Source organism: Salmo trutta, chromosome 4 (assembly GCF_901001165.1).
Source record: "Salmo trutta chromosome 4, fSalTru1.1, whole genome shotgun sequence".
Lineage (NCBI taxonomy): Eukaryota > Metazoa > Chordata > Actinopteri > Salmoniformes > Salmonidae > Salmo > Salmo trutta.
This window is the reverse complement of record NC_042960.1, coordinates 12010917-12023949: the sequence shown is the minus strand read 5'-3', so window position 1 is coordinate 12023949 and position 13033 is coordinate 12010917. Positions and strand designations below refer to the sequence as shown.

The window sequence follows — 13033 nt, the reverse complement described above, 5'->3', positions numbered from 1 at the left end:
AAACAAAATAATAACAATAGGCTACGCTACACCAACATTAGTTTCCATTCATACAAAGTGTCGGGTAAATTGCCACAGTAGATTTTCCGTGGTAAACAAGGAAATCCTTTTTTCTGTTGTACGGAATGCTTGTCAATCACTCATAGTCTGTTCAAAAAGAGCTACGTTTTTCTGATGACAACACCAACCAGAGGGCGAACATATCTAGAAAGTTGCAAGTGTAACCTGATCTCCCACGGGAGAAACCAACGTCTTAGACCGTTTTAGACTCTTTGACCGAGGGCAGACACTGGTTACAATATGCCATTTGGTTATATTCCAATAAGCTACATTCTGTAGGCTACCTGTAAAAGGCGCTGCATGGTCAATCCGACATCTGCATTGGCCGTGTAGCATTTACGGTGATACGGCCTCTGCAGAAGTCAGGGAATTCATACATCTTGTGCTTCGCAGAGCTGTTGTGAAGGAACTTGTCAAGGAAGTGAGTTTGTGTTTATACAGGACCTCCTGCCCCCCACCTACCGTCAGCCAATCATGTCAATGCGGAGCTATACGGAGTCCTTTGCATTGTTACAAAATTTGGGAGGCGAGAGGCGATGTGGTACGGAGCTCAATTTGGCCTCTGCATGCTTCCGTAGGCGCCGCAATTGCTTCACACCTTCCATACGGAGCCTCTGACCACATTTTTGGATCAAGCATAAATTGGCTTTTAGCAAAACAGATTATAGGCTATTGTTTGTGTCCCTGGCTGTTGATGAGCTGATTTGGGCCATCAGTTGATTGACAGATGTAGGCTAACTGTAGAACGATATATTTTCCTCCAGTGTGGATGCTCACCTAGTTTTATAGTTAGGCTGTGTATAATTTGTCAATTTAGTTATTGTCTTTGGTATGGATTGAAAGCCTATATTGTGTGGCCTTAATATTTCATTTTGTAAAGCTGTGAAGATGTTTAAGCCTATCCAAAGATGATTTTGTTGAGCTTTCTCTGAATAGTAAATTATCAGACTATTTGTTTTACTTCTGGAAAACATTGAAATGAATGCAATTCACTTGTGAGCCTAATGTAGGCTCAGGCTTGCCACTAGATCACCCTGCACTGGGCGCTAACTCATGAGGCTCGGAGCCGGAGCACGGTGCTTAGACCTCTGCGCTACTGTAGGTCACAATGCTCTAGAAATTACTTAAATCACTTGTGCTACCCAAACTATAGAATAATAATTGGAAATTGTAAAAAACATGTAATTTCAATTATTCATACCTCTGTTCCAAATTACCCCACTGTGTCCCTTACAGCCTGTTTTTTTTTCCTCAGTGAGTACTGGCGGCTAGCTGTTGTTCCACAGGAAGATTATCTCTAACCCAAACACCAGATGGCTGCCTCTAATTTAATATCAGTCCTAATGCTTAATCCCTTTGTTTGTCATGTGACCTTGTATTGAAACATTTACTTCTTCAAATGACTAAGATATTGCATTATTAGAGTGCTATCTGAAAGCCAATTACCATTCACTTTGTTCCTTCACACTTATTAAATGTCTATTTTAAGATTCATATGTAATGCTTTGGAGGGATCCATATGTATTAACTGGACTGGCACTCTATATCAGTCCCCTGTATATTGCATTTTCTGTCCATAATAAGTCTCTACCTAGCATTTTAAACGGTTGATTAGGTGAATACAGAACATCATTGGTTCTATTTAACAGAGTATGGGGTTTATTTCAAAATGTATTGCCAGGGTGGAAGAAATATTTTAAGTGTTTATAGTTTTATTGGTTTGGGGTAAGTCAAATCCTATACAATGCTTTAACCCTATCTTTCTCAAATGATCCATAAAGGGACCACTCTGAACATTTCTCAGAATACTTTTTACACCACTTACGTATGTCTAATTGTGGGTGAGCAGGTTGTATATATATTTGTTCTATTGTTACTTCATCAGATCTCTAGTAACCCATTATACATTTGTGTTACATCACAAATTCCTCCTCTACACCAGTGTTCTATACATACAGGGGTTTAAATATTCACTCTAGTCTTCTATTTAACAGCATATTCAGGAATAATACTATTTTCTTTCATATCTACATACAGAATCCCTATATAATGTTATAGATCTGAAAACTCAGCTCACACAGAACTGGTTGGGGTATTCATTATTTTCCTTATATAACTATACTTAGGTATTCACATCACTCCATGTGCATCTTCAACGATTCTAAATGCCTACAATAACACTTTGTGCTATTATCAGTGGTTTTCAGACCACGTAGACTTTTCTATCGTTACATCCTATGTATCTTCAACGGTTCTCTTGCCGCTACTTCCTATACACTAGTAGTCCCTGACTACGATGGGCCGTGGTGGATGGAATCCCTCGATTGAATCCCTACATTATTACCCCATGTGCATCCTCAATGATTCTCTTGTCGTTACTTCCTATGCACAATATGTATCTCCTACTTTGCCTTCTGAAAGTATTCAGACCCCTTGACTTTTTCCACATTTTGTTAGGTTACAGCCTTATTCTAAAATTGATTAAATAGTTTTCCCCTCATCAATCTACACACAATACCCCATAATGACAAAGCAAAAAAGGTTTTTAGACATTTTTGCTAATTTATAAAAAATTTACATAACTACTCAGACCCTTGTCCCAAAGCCACTCCTGCATTATATTGGCTTTGTGCTTAGGGTTGTTGTCCTATTGGAAGGTGAACCTTTACCCCAGTCTGAGGTCCTGAGTGCTCTGGAGCAGGTTTTCATCAAGGATCTCTCTGTACTGCTCTGTTCATCATTGCCTCGATCCTGAATAGTCTCTCAGTCCCTGCCACTGAAAAACATCCCCACCGCATGATGCTGCCACCACCATGCGTCACTGTTGGGATGGTGCCAGGTTTCCTCCAGACGTGACGCTTGGAATTCAGGCCAAAGAGTTCAATCTAGGTTTCATCAGACCAGAGAATCTTGTTTCTCATGGTCAGAGTCCTTAGGTGCCTTTTGGCAAACTTACTGAGGAGTGGCTTCCGTCTGGCCACTCTACCATAAAGGCCTGATTGGTGGAGTGCTGCAGAGATGGTTGTCCTTCTGGAAGGTTCTCCCATCTCCACAGAGGAATTCTAGAGCTCTGTCAGATTGACGATCGGGTTCTTGGTCACCCCCCTGACCAAGGTCCTTCTCCCGTTATTGCTCAGTTTGGTCGGGCGGCCAGCTCTAGGAAGTGTCTTGGTGGTTCCAAACTTTCTCCATTTAAGAATCTTGGGGACCTTCAATGCTGCAGAAATTGTTTGGTACCCTTCCCCAGATCTGTGCCGACACAATCTTGTCTCGGAGCTCTACTGAAAATTCCTTCAACCTCATGGCTTGTTGTTTTGCTCTGGCATGCACTGTCAACTGTGGGACCTTATTGAGATAGGTGTGTGCCTTTCCAAATCATGTCCAATCAATTTAACTTACCACAGGTAGACTCCAATCAAGTTGTAGAAACATCTCAAGGATGATCAATGGGAACAGGATGCACCTGTCCTCAATTTCAAGTCTCTTATGTAAATTAGGTATCTGTTTATTTTTAATACATTTGCATAAAAAAATCTTAAAGCCTGTTTACACTTTGTCAATATGGGGTCTTGTGTATAGATTGCTGAGGATTTTTTTTTATTTAATCCATTTTAGAAAGGCTGTAACGTAACAAAATGTGGAAAAAGTCAAGGGATCTGAATACTTTCCGAAGGCACTGTATATTTAATAACACCACGTGTCATTGTTAGTGGCTGCAGACCACGTAGACACTTCTTCAATAAATGCCTACAGACAGCTGTCAGCTGGGCTTTCCATGGTAGTGTTACGCCCTCGCTCTAGTCTTCTATAAGACTAGTGAATAGCCTTCTCTATAAGACTATGGGTACCTTTCTATGCATTATTCACCTTAATTGTATTGGTTTTATAATAAATAAAAAAAATACATTTAAAATTGGCTTACTGAAATAATTTGCCATCCCTCAATTGTTCGTGGATGATGTGTCTCCTCCTGGGCAGTTAACAGTAAGGGTCTGGTCTGGGCGGGTCTCATCATCTTTTGGTCAGACGGGAATTTCCCTCAAAATGCGCCACCGGTTTTCCTCGCAGACCCCCAACTGGAAAGCTCTGCAGGCAGAATCAATCACCCAGTTCGTGATGCCAAATTGTTGTGGAAATTCTTACACAGGGAGACTCAAAAAGTCAATCATAAATTAATCATTGTTTATTATCAGCGTGCTGGAGAGGTTCCAACCAACTCAATGCATCAAGTACACATGTCAATCTACTGGGGCAGTCCCATCATTTCTTATATACAGACAAGTTATATTTGCATGATTTAGCTTATTCATAATTCATATTTAATTAATCAATAACGTTTGCATGTGACAGACCAATACCTCAAAAGGCTTCTCTCTAAGCTGTGACCTTGAAACGGAGATATCCCTTTCTCTAAACAAGGTTCTGGGCTGCCAAATTGCAGATCGTGATAATGAGGATTCGTTCAATCAGTCACTTGCATGAATACAGAAATAGGTTTTTACAAAAACACAAACGTAAACATTTCCATCACACACATTCAATACAACCTTGCACACGCTTCCCTGCATCTGGCTGGCCTAAGGTGTAATCATTAGTCCAACAGTTGCAAACGAGAGTTTCTATTGGACAAAGCCAGGTATGTTTATCCCCATTGTGTTCTGTTTGCTTCTGTTTAAGAAACGTTTTTCAACAGAATTGGCGGAATGAATACACCCCTGATCACACACAAACAATTCACTTTCATAGCTACATACAAACAGCTTGTTGTATTCCTTCTCGCATGTATGCGCTCTCCTCTCACCTTTTCCCTTTGCTTGTGGACTTCAATCCACAACACATTGTGCATTGCTGTCTGTTACCAGGCTGTCTGTTACCAGGCGAAAAAGCATTTCCAAGCAAAACCTTCATATCATAACTGCTGCACACAGCCTACATCGTTGTCACCATATTAGCTAAAGTAACGTCATAGTCAACGTAGCTAATAGAACTAATGCGTTAGTAAACCCGCTACAATCATGCAGTACAGTCACCGAGGCCCCCCGGTGGCAATAAATTAGTAAAACCAAAAGCTTACCTTGACTTGGAAGATTTCCAGTGTTGGATAGTCATAGCTAGCTAACATAGCACCCTCTGTTTGAGCCGGGTGTTTGAGTAGGCTAAACTAGCTAGCTGCATTTGCTAGATGTGAAAAAAGTGATGAAGTATAGCTCTCTCGCTCCTCCATTTTTGAAGAAATGAATTTGTTCAAAACTTTAACTATTGTCTTTGAGTCAACTACTCACCACATTTTATGCACTGCAGCGCTAGCTAGCTGTAGCTTATGCTTTCAGTACATTCTCTAATCCTTTGATTGGGTATAAAATGTGTCAGTTCATGCTGCAAGAGCTCTGATAGGTTGGAGGATGTCCTCCGGAAGTTGTCATAATTACTGTGTAAGTCTATGGAAGGGGGTGAGAACCATGAGCCTCCTAGGTTTTGTATTGAAGTCAATGTACCCAGAGGAAGACAAACTAGCTGTCCTCCGGCTACACCATGGTGCTACCTTAGAGTGCTGTTGAGGCTACTGTAGACCTTCATTGCAAAACAGTGTGTTTTTAATCAATTATTTGGTATTGTGAATATATTTTGTATAGTTTTATCTAAAAAGGACAACTTTTTAAATGTTTAACTTTTTATTAAATTCACTGAGGAGGATGGTCCTCCCCTTCCTCCTCTGAGGAGCCTCCACTGATGAATACAGATGATACATAGGCGCATCATTTTACCATAAAATTATGTTGGAAATGTCCATGGTGAGTTGGGGAGAAAGATTTTTTTTTAAAGATAAAAAAAAGTCAAATTAATCAAAGGAATAGATCAGTGGGCTACAGCCAAGTCACCTGCAGTAGGCCTACTGGGCGGAGGGGGTGAAACACCAGCTGTTTTGCTTCCACTGGTCCTGGGGCCCTGGTTAAGGTCAAAGGCATCATGAACTTTACCCAGTACCAGGACATTTTAGCCAAAAACCTGGTTGCCTCTGCAAGGAAGCTGATACTTGGCCTCAAGTGGATCTTCCAGCAAGACGATAACCACAAGCACACATCAAAATCCACAAAGAAATGGTAAATTGAATCAAATCCCATTGAAAACCTGTGGTTTGAATTGAAGAGGGCAGTCCATAAGCGCAGACAAAGGATACCAATGATCTGGAAAGATTCTGTAAGGAGCAATGGTCTAAGATCCATCCTCCCAATGTGTTCTACAATTTTAGAAAACATTTTCAAAAAAGGCTCAGTGCAATAATCTTCGCAAGGTGAGGTATTGAAAACAGGAGTGTCAATCATTTTGACCCCTATCTTTTTGTGAAAATCTTTCTCTGAGCAATTGTATTAGTATAAAATACCATACATTTAATAAATAAAATTGCATATAGCTCAGTATCTGAATTATGTATTTTATTCAGTCATTTTTGCTCATCTTTATCAAGGGTGTCAATTTCGGATCCCCCTGTGTCTTCCCTAATTGTTAAAGATACATTATGATGCTTGCAACGTCTGAGCAGGGGAACGCGACCATGATGTGGTTAGCTGATACGTAAAATACATATCCAGGTGTTGTAAGATCTGACAGGTGTCAGCAACGTATAAGACGAGAAGCGTGCCCATTGAGATGAGCACGATGCAAGACTTTACTGTCACACAGAGTATCTGCGGCTTTGCACGTGTGCTTCACACTGCTATAACGTGGTAGCTCTGGGATCAAAACAGCTGAGAAGTTTAGGGTCACGCTTCAATGCTTCTGGTTGTTGCAGGAATTTACCCACTACTACTGTTTACTTGGTGCATCTACCTCACATCTCGCTGAGTCTACCTTTAAAGCAAGGGTGAGGGGAGTTCCTTACTAATTAGTGACCTTATTTCATCAATCAAGTACAAGGGAGAAGCGAAGACACTCGGCCCTCCATGGAATGAGTTTCACACGTGCTTTAAAGGGACAGTTCACCAAATGACAAAATTACATATTGGTTTCCTTACCCTGTAAGCAGTCTATGGACAAGGTTTGACATCAGTCCATGCTTTGGTTTAGTTTCCCTGGCACTGTTTCCAAATGCTAACGTTTTAGCATTTGTGGCAAAAAATCCCATTCCAGTCATGGTACCGACATTTTTTTGCATGGTTTGCCGTCATACCTTGACCATAGACTGCTTACAGGTTAAGGAAACCAATGTGTCATTTGGGTAAACTATCCCTTTAAACCTAACCTATGACCTGACCCATCACCTTATGTATTACTGCCACACAGTGGCAAGAAGGGACATCAAAAACTATACAACACATAAAATGGCTGTTAGCCTCCCACGCGCAGGTTACTTTCTGTCGCTAAAACTGACACTAAATAATATAAACAAAATATATTTTTTATAAAACTTAAAGTAAATAACAACTAGTAAATCAGATCTGAAAACTAACCAAAACTACATTTCAAACAAAAATCTTAAATCGTATAGAAATGAAAAATGAATATAAAAACACAACTATGGGTCTCTCGAGTGGTGCAGTGCTAGCTATGCCACTAGAGATCAAGCTATGCCACTAGAGATCCTGGTTCGAGTCCAGGCTCTGTCAAAGCCGGCCGCAACTGGGAGACCCATCATGGGGCGGCGCACAATTGGCTCAGCGTCATCCGGGTTAGGGGAGGGTTTGGCCGACAGGGATGTTCTTGTCCGATCGTGCACTAGCGACTCTTGTGGCGGGCCGGGCGCAATGCACGCTGACACGGTGGAGGTGGGATTAATTTAAGAGGTAGAGTTTAACATTTTCGGAAGATGGGCAGGGACTCTGCTGTTCCACCATTGTGGTGCCAGGACAAAGAAGAGCTTTGACTTGGCTGAGCTTGAACTGACCTACCAGTAGGAGTGGGATGGCCAAGAGACCAGAGTTCGCAGAAGAGAGTGTAAGGGTTGGGGTGTAGGTTTTGAGAATGGAAGAAGCCTGGAACCAACAATACTCATCCTAGAGCTGGCCGCCCGGCCAAACTGAGCAATCGGGGGAGAAGAACCCGAGGTGCCCAAGAACCCGATGGTCACTCTGACAGAGCTCCAGAGTTCCTCTGTGGAGATGGGAGAACCTTCCAGAAGGACAAACATCACTCCAACAATCAGGCCTTTATGGTAGAGTGGCCAGACGGAAGCCACTCCTCAGTAAAAGTTACATGACAGCCCGCTTGGAGTTTGCCAAAAGGCACCTAAAGGACTCTCAGACCATGAGAAACAAGATTTTCTGGTCTGATGAAACCAAGACTGAACTCTTTGGCCTGAGTACCAAGAGTCGCATCTGGAGGAAACCTGGCACCATCCCTACGGTGAAGCATGTTGGTGGCAGCATCATGCTGTGGGGATGTTTTTCAGCAGCCGTAACTCTGAGACTATTTAGGATCAGGCAAAGATGAACGGAGCACAGAGAGATCCTTGATGAAAACGTGCTCAGGACCTCAGACTGGGGCGAAGGTTCACCTTCCAACCAGACAACGACCCTAAGCACACAGCCAAGACAACGCAGGAGTGGTTTCGGGACAAGTCTCTGAATGTCCATGAGTGGCCCAGCCAGAGCCCAGACTTGAACCCGATCGAACATCTCTGGAGAGACCTGAAAATAACTGTGCAGCGACCTGATCTGCAGAGAAGAATGGGAGAAACTCCCCAAATACAGGTGTGCCAAGCTTGTAGCGTCATACCCAAGAAGACGCGAGGCTGTAATTGCTGCCAAAGGTACTTCAACAAAGTACTGAGTAAAGTCAAATCAAATCAAATTTATTTATATAGCCCTTCGTACATCAGCTGAAATCTCAAAGTGCTGTACAGAAACCCAGCCTAAAACCCCAAACAGCAAGCAATGCATGTGAAAGAAGCACGGTGGCTGGGAAAAACTCCCTAGGAAAAACTCCTGAGAAAGGCCAAAAACCTAGGAAGAAACCTAGAGAGGAACCAGGCTATGAGGGGTGGCCAGTCCTCTTCTGGCTGTGCCGGGTGGATATTATAACAGAACATGGTCAAGATGTTAAAATGTTCGTAAATGACCAGCATGGTCAAATAATAATAATCATAGTAATTGTCGAGGGTGCAACAAGCACGTCCGGTGAACAGGTCAGGGTTCCGTAGCCGCAGGCAGAACAGTTGAAACTGGAGCAGCAGCATGGCCAGGTGGACTGGGGACAGCAAGGAGTCATCATGCCAGGTAGTCCTAGGGCTCAGGTCCTCCGAGAGAAAGAGAGAAAGAAAGAGAGAATTAGAGAGAGCATATTTACATTCACACAGGACACTGGATAAGACAAGAGAATACTCCAGATGTAACAGACTGACCCTAGCCCCCCGACACATAAACTACTGCAGCATAAATACTGGAGGCTGAGACAGGAGGGATCAGAAGACACTGTGGCCCCATCCGATGATACCCCCGGACAGGGCCAAACAGGCAGGATATAACCCCACCCACTTTGCCAAAGCACAGCCCCCACACCACTAGAGGGATATCTACAACCACCAACCTACCGTCCTAAGACAAGGCCGAGTATAGCCCACAAAGATGTCTGCCACGGCACAACCCAAGGGGGGGGCGCCAACCCAGACAGGAAGACCACGTCAGTGGCTCAACCTACTCAAGTGACGCACCCCTCCCATGGACGGCATGGAAGAACACCAGTAAGTCAGTGACTCAGCCCCTGTAAAAGGGTTAGAGGCAGAGAATCCCAGTGGGAAGAGGGGAACCGACAAGGCAGAGACAGCAAGGGCGGTTCGTTGCTCCAGCCTTTCCGTTCACCTTCACACTCCTGGGCCAGACTATACTTAATCATAGGACCTACTGAAGAGATAAGTCTTCAGTAAAGACTTAAAGGTTGAGACTGAGTCTGCGTCTCTCACATGGGTAGGCAGACCATTCCATAAAAATGGAGCTCTATAGGAGAAAGCCCTACCTCCAGCCGTTTGCTTAGAAATTCTAGGGACAATTAGGAGGCCTGCGTCTTGTGACCGTAGCGTACGTGTAGGTATGTACGGCAGGACCAAATCGGAAAGATAGGTAGGAGCAAGCCCATGTAATGCTTTGTAGGTTAGCAGTAAAACCTTGAAATCAGCCCTTGCCTTAACAGGAAGCCAGTGTAGGGAAGCTAGCACTGGAGTAATATGATCAAATTTTTTGGTTCTAGTCAGGATTCTAGCAGCCGTATTTAGCACTAACTGAAGTTTGTTTAGTGCTTTATCCGGGTAGCCGGAAAGTAGAGCATTGCAGTAGTCGAGCCTAGAAGTAACAAAAGCATGGATTAATTTTTCTGCGTCATTTTTGGACAGAAAGTTTCTGATTTTTGCAATGTTACGTAGATGGAAAAAAGCTGTCCTTGAAGCAGTCTTGATATGTTCTTCAAAAGAGAGATCAGGGTCCAGAGTAACGCCGAGGTCCTTCACAGTTTTATTTGAGACGACTGTACAACCATCCAGATTAATTGTCAGATTCAACAGAAGATCTCTTTGTTTCTTGGGACCTAGGACAAGCATCTCTGTTTTGTCCGAGTTTATAAGTAGAAAATTTGCAGCCATCCACTTCCTTATGTCTGAAACACAGGCTTCTAGCGAGGGCAATTTTGGGGCTTCACCATGTTTCATTGAAATGTACAGCTGTGTGTCGTCCGCATAGCAGTGAAATTTAACATTATGTTTTCGAATGACATCCCCAAGAGGTAAAATATATAGTGAAAACAATAGTGGTCCTAGAACGGAACCTTGAGGAACACCGAAATTTACAATTGATTTGTCAGAGGACGAACCATTCACAGAGACAAACTGATATCTTTCCGACAGATAAGATCTAAACCAGGCCAGAACTTGTCCATGTAGACCAATTTGGGTTTCCAATCTCTCCAAAAGAATGTGGTGATCGATGGTATCAAAAGCGGCACTAAGATCTAGGAGCACGAGGACAGATGCAGAGCCTCGGTCTGACGTCATTAAAAGGTCATTTACCACCTTCACAAGTGCAGTCTCAGTGCTATGATGGGGTCTAAAACCAGACTGAAGCGTTTCGTATACATTGTTTGTCTTCAGGAAGGCAGTGAGTTGCTGCGCAACAACTTTTTCTAAAATTTTTGAGAGGAATGGAAGATTCGATATAGGCCGATAGTTTTTTATAATTTCTGGGTCAAGATTCGGCTTTTTCAAGAGAGGCTTTATTACTGCCATTTTTAGTGAGCTTGGTACACATCCGGTGGATAGAGAGCCGTTTATTATGTTCAACATAGGAGGGCCAAGCACAGGAAGCAGCTCTTTCAGTAGTTTAGTTGGAATAGGGTCCAGTATGCAGCTTGAGGGTTTGGAGGCCATGATTATTTTCATCATTGTGTCAAGAGATATAGTACTAAAACACTTTAGTATCTCCCTTGAGCCAGGGTCCTGGCAGAGTTGTGCAGACTCTGGACAATGAAGCCCTGGAGGAATACCCAGATTTAAAGATGAGTCCGTAATTTGCTTTCTAATGATCATGATCTTTTCCTCAAAAAAGTTCATAAATTTATTACTGCTGAAGTGAAAGCCATCCTCCATTTGCGAATGCTGCTTTTTAGTTAGCTTTGCGACAGTGTCAAAAAGAAATTTCGGATTGTTCTTATTTTCCTCAATTAAGTTGGAAAAATAGGATGATCGTGCAGCAGTGAGGGCTCTTCGATACTGCACGGTACTGTCTTTCCAAGCTAGTCGGAAGACTTCCAGTTTAGTGTGGCGCCATTTCCGTTCCAATTTTCTGGAAGCTTGCTTCAGAGCTCGTGTATTTTCTGTATACCAGGGAGCTAGTTTCTTATGACAGATGTTTTTAATTTTTAGGGGTGCAACTGCATCTAGGGTATTGCGCAAGGTTGAATTGAGTTCCTCGGTTAGGTGGTTAACTGATTCTTGTCCTCTGACGTCCTTGGGTAGGCAGAGGGAGTCTGGAAGGGCATCAAGGAATCTTTGGGTTGTCTGAGAATTTATAGCACGACTTTTAATCTTCCTTGGTTGGGGTCTGAGCAGATTATTTGTTGCAATTGTAAACGCAATAAAATGGTGGTCCGATAATCCAGGATTATGAGGAAAAACATTAAGATCCACAACATTTATTCCATGGGACAAAATTAGGTCCAGAGTATGACTGTGGCAGTGAGTAGGTCCAGAGACATGTTGGACAAAACCCACTGAGTCGATGATGGCTCCGAAAGCCTTTTGGAGTGGGTCTGTGGACTTTTCCATGTGAATGTTAAAGTCACCAAAAATTAGAATATTATCTGCTATGACTACAAGATCCGATAGGAATTCAGGGAACTCAGTAAGGAACACTGCATATGGCCCAGGAGGCCTGTAAACAGTAGCTATAAAAAGTGATTGAGTAGGCTGCATAGATTTCATGACTAGAAGCTCAAAAGACGAAAACGTCATTGTTTTTTTTTTTGTAAATTGAAATTTGCTATCGTAAATGTTAGCAACACCTCCGCCTTTGCCGGATGCACGGGGGGTTTGGTCACTAGTGTAACCAGGGGGTGAGGCCTCATTTAACACAGTAAATTCATCAGGCTTAAGCCATGTTTCAGTCAGGCCAATCACATCAAGATTATGATCAGTGATTAGTTCATTGACTATAACTGCCTTGGAAGTGAGGGATCTAACATTAAGTAACCCAATTTTGAGATGTGAAGTATCACAATCTCTTTCAATAATGGCAGGAATGGAGGAGGTCTTTATACTAGTAAGATTACTGAAGCGAACACCGCCATTTTTAATTTTGCCCAACCAAGATCGAGGCACAGACACGGTCTCAATGGGGAAAGCTGAGCTGACTACGCTAACTGTGCTAGTGGCAGACTCCACTAAGCTGGCAGGCTGGCTAACAGCCTGCTGCCTGGCCTGCACCCTATTTCATTGTGGAGCTAGAGGAGTTAGAGCCCTGTCTATGTTCGTAGATAAGATGAGAGCACCCCTCCA

The 13033-nt window shown here is 42.8% G+C and overlaps 1 protein-coding gene across 3 annotated transcripts in view; it reads left to right on the top strand.

Annotated features, from left to right (window-relative positions):
* The window catches only part of LOC115190948 (neurotrophin receptor-interacting factor homolog), a 204524-nt gene that overhangs the window by 131682 nt on the left and 59809 nt on the right, over window positions 1-13033 (top strand). The window lies entirely within an intron of this gene.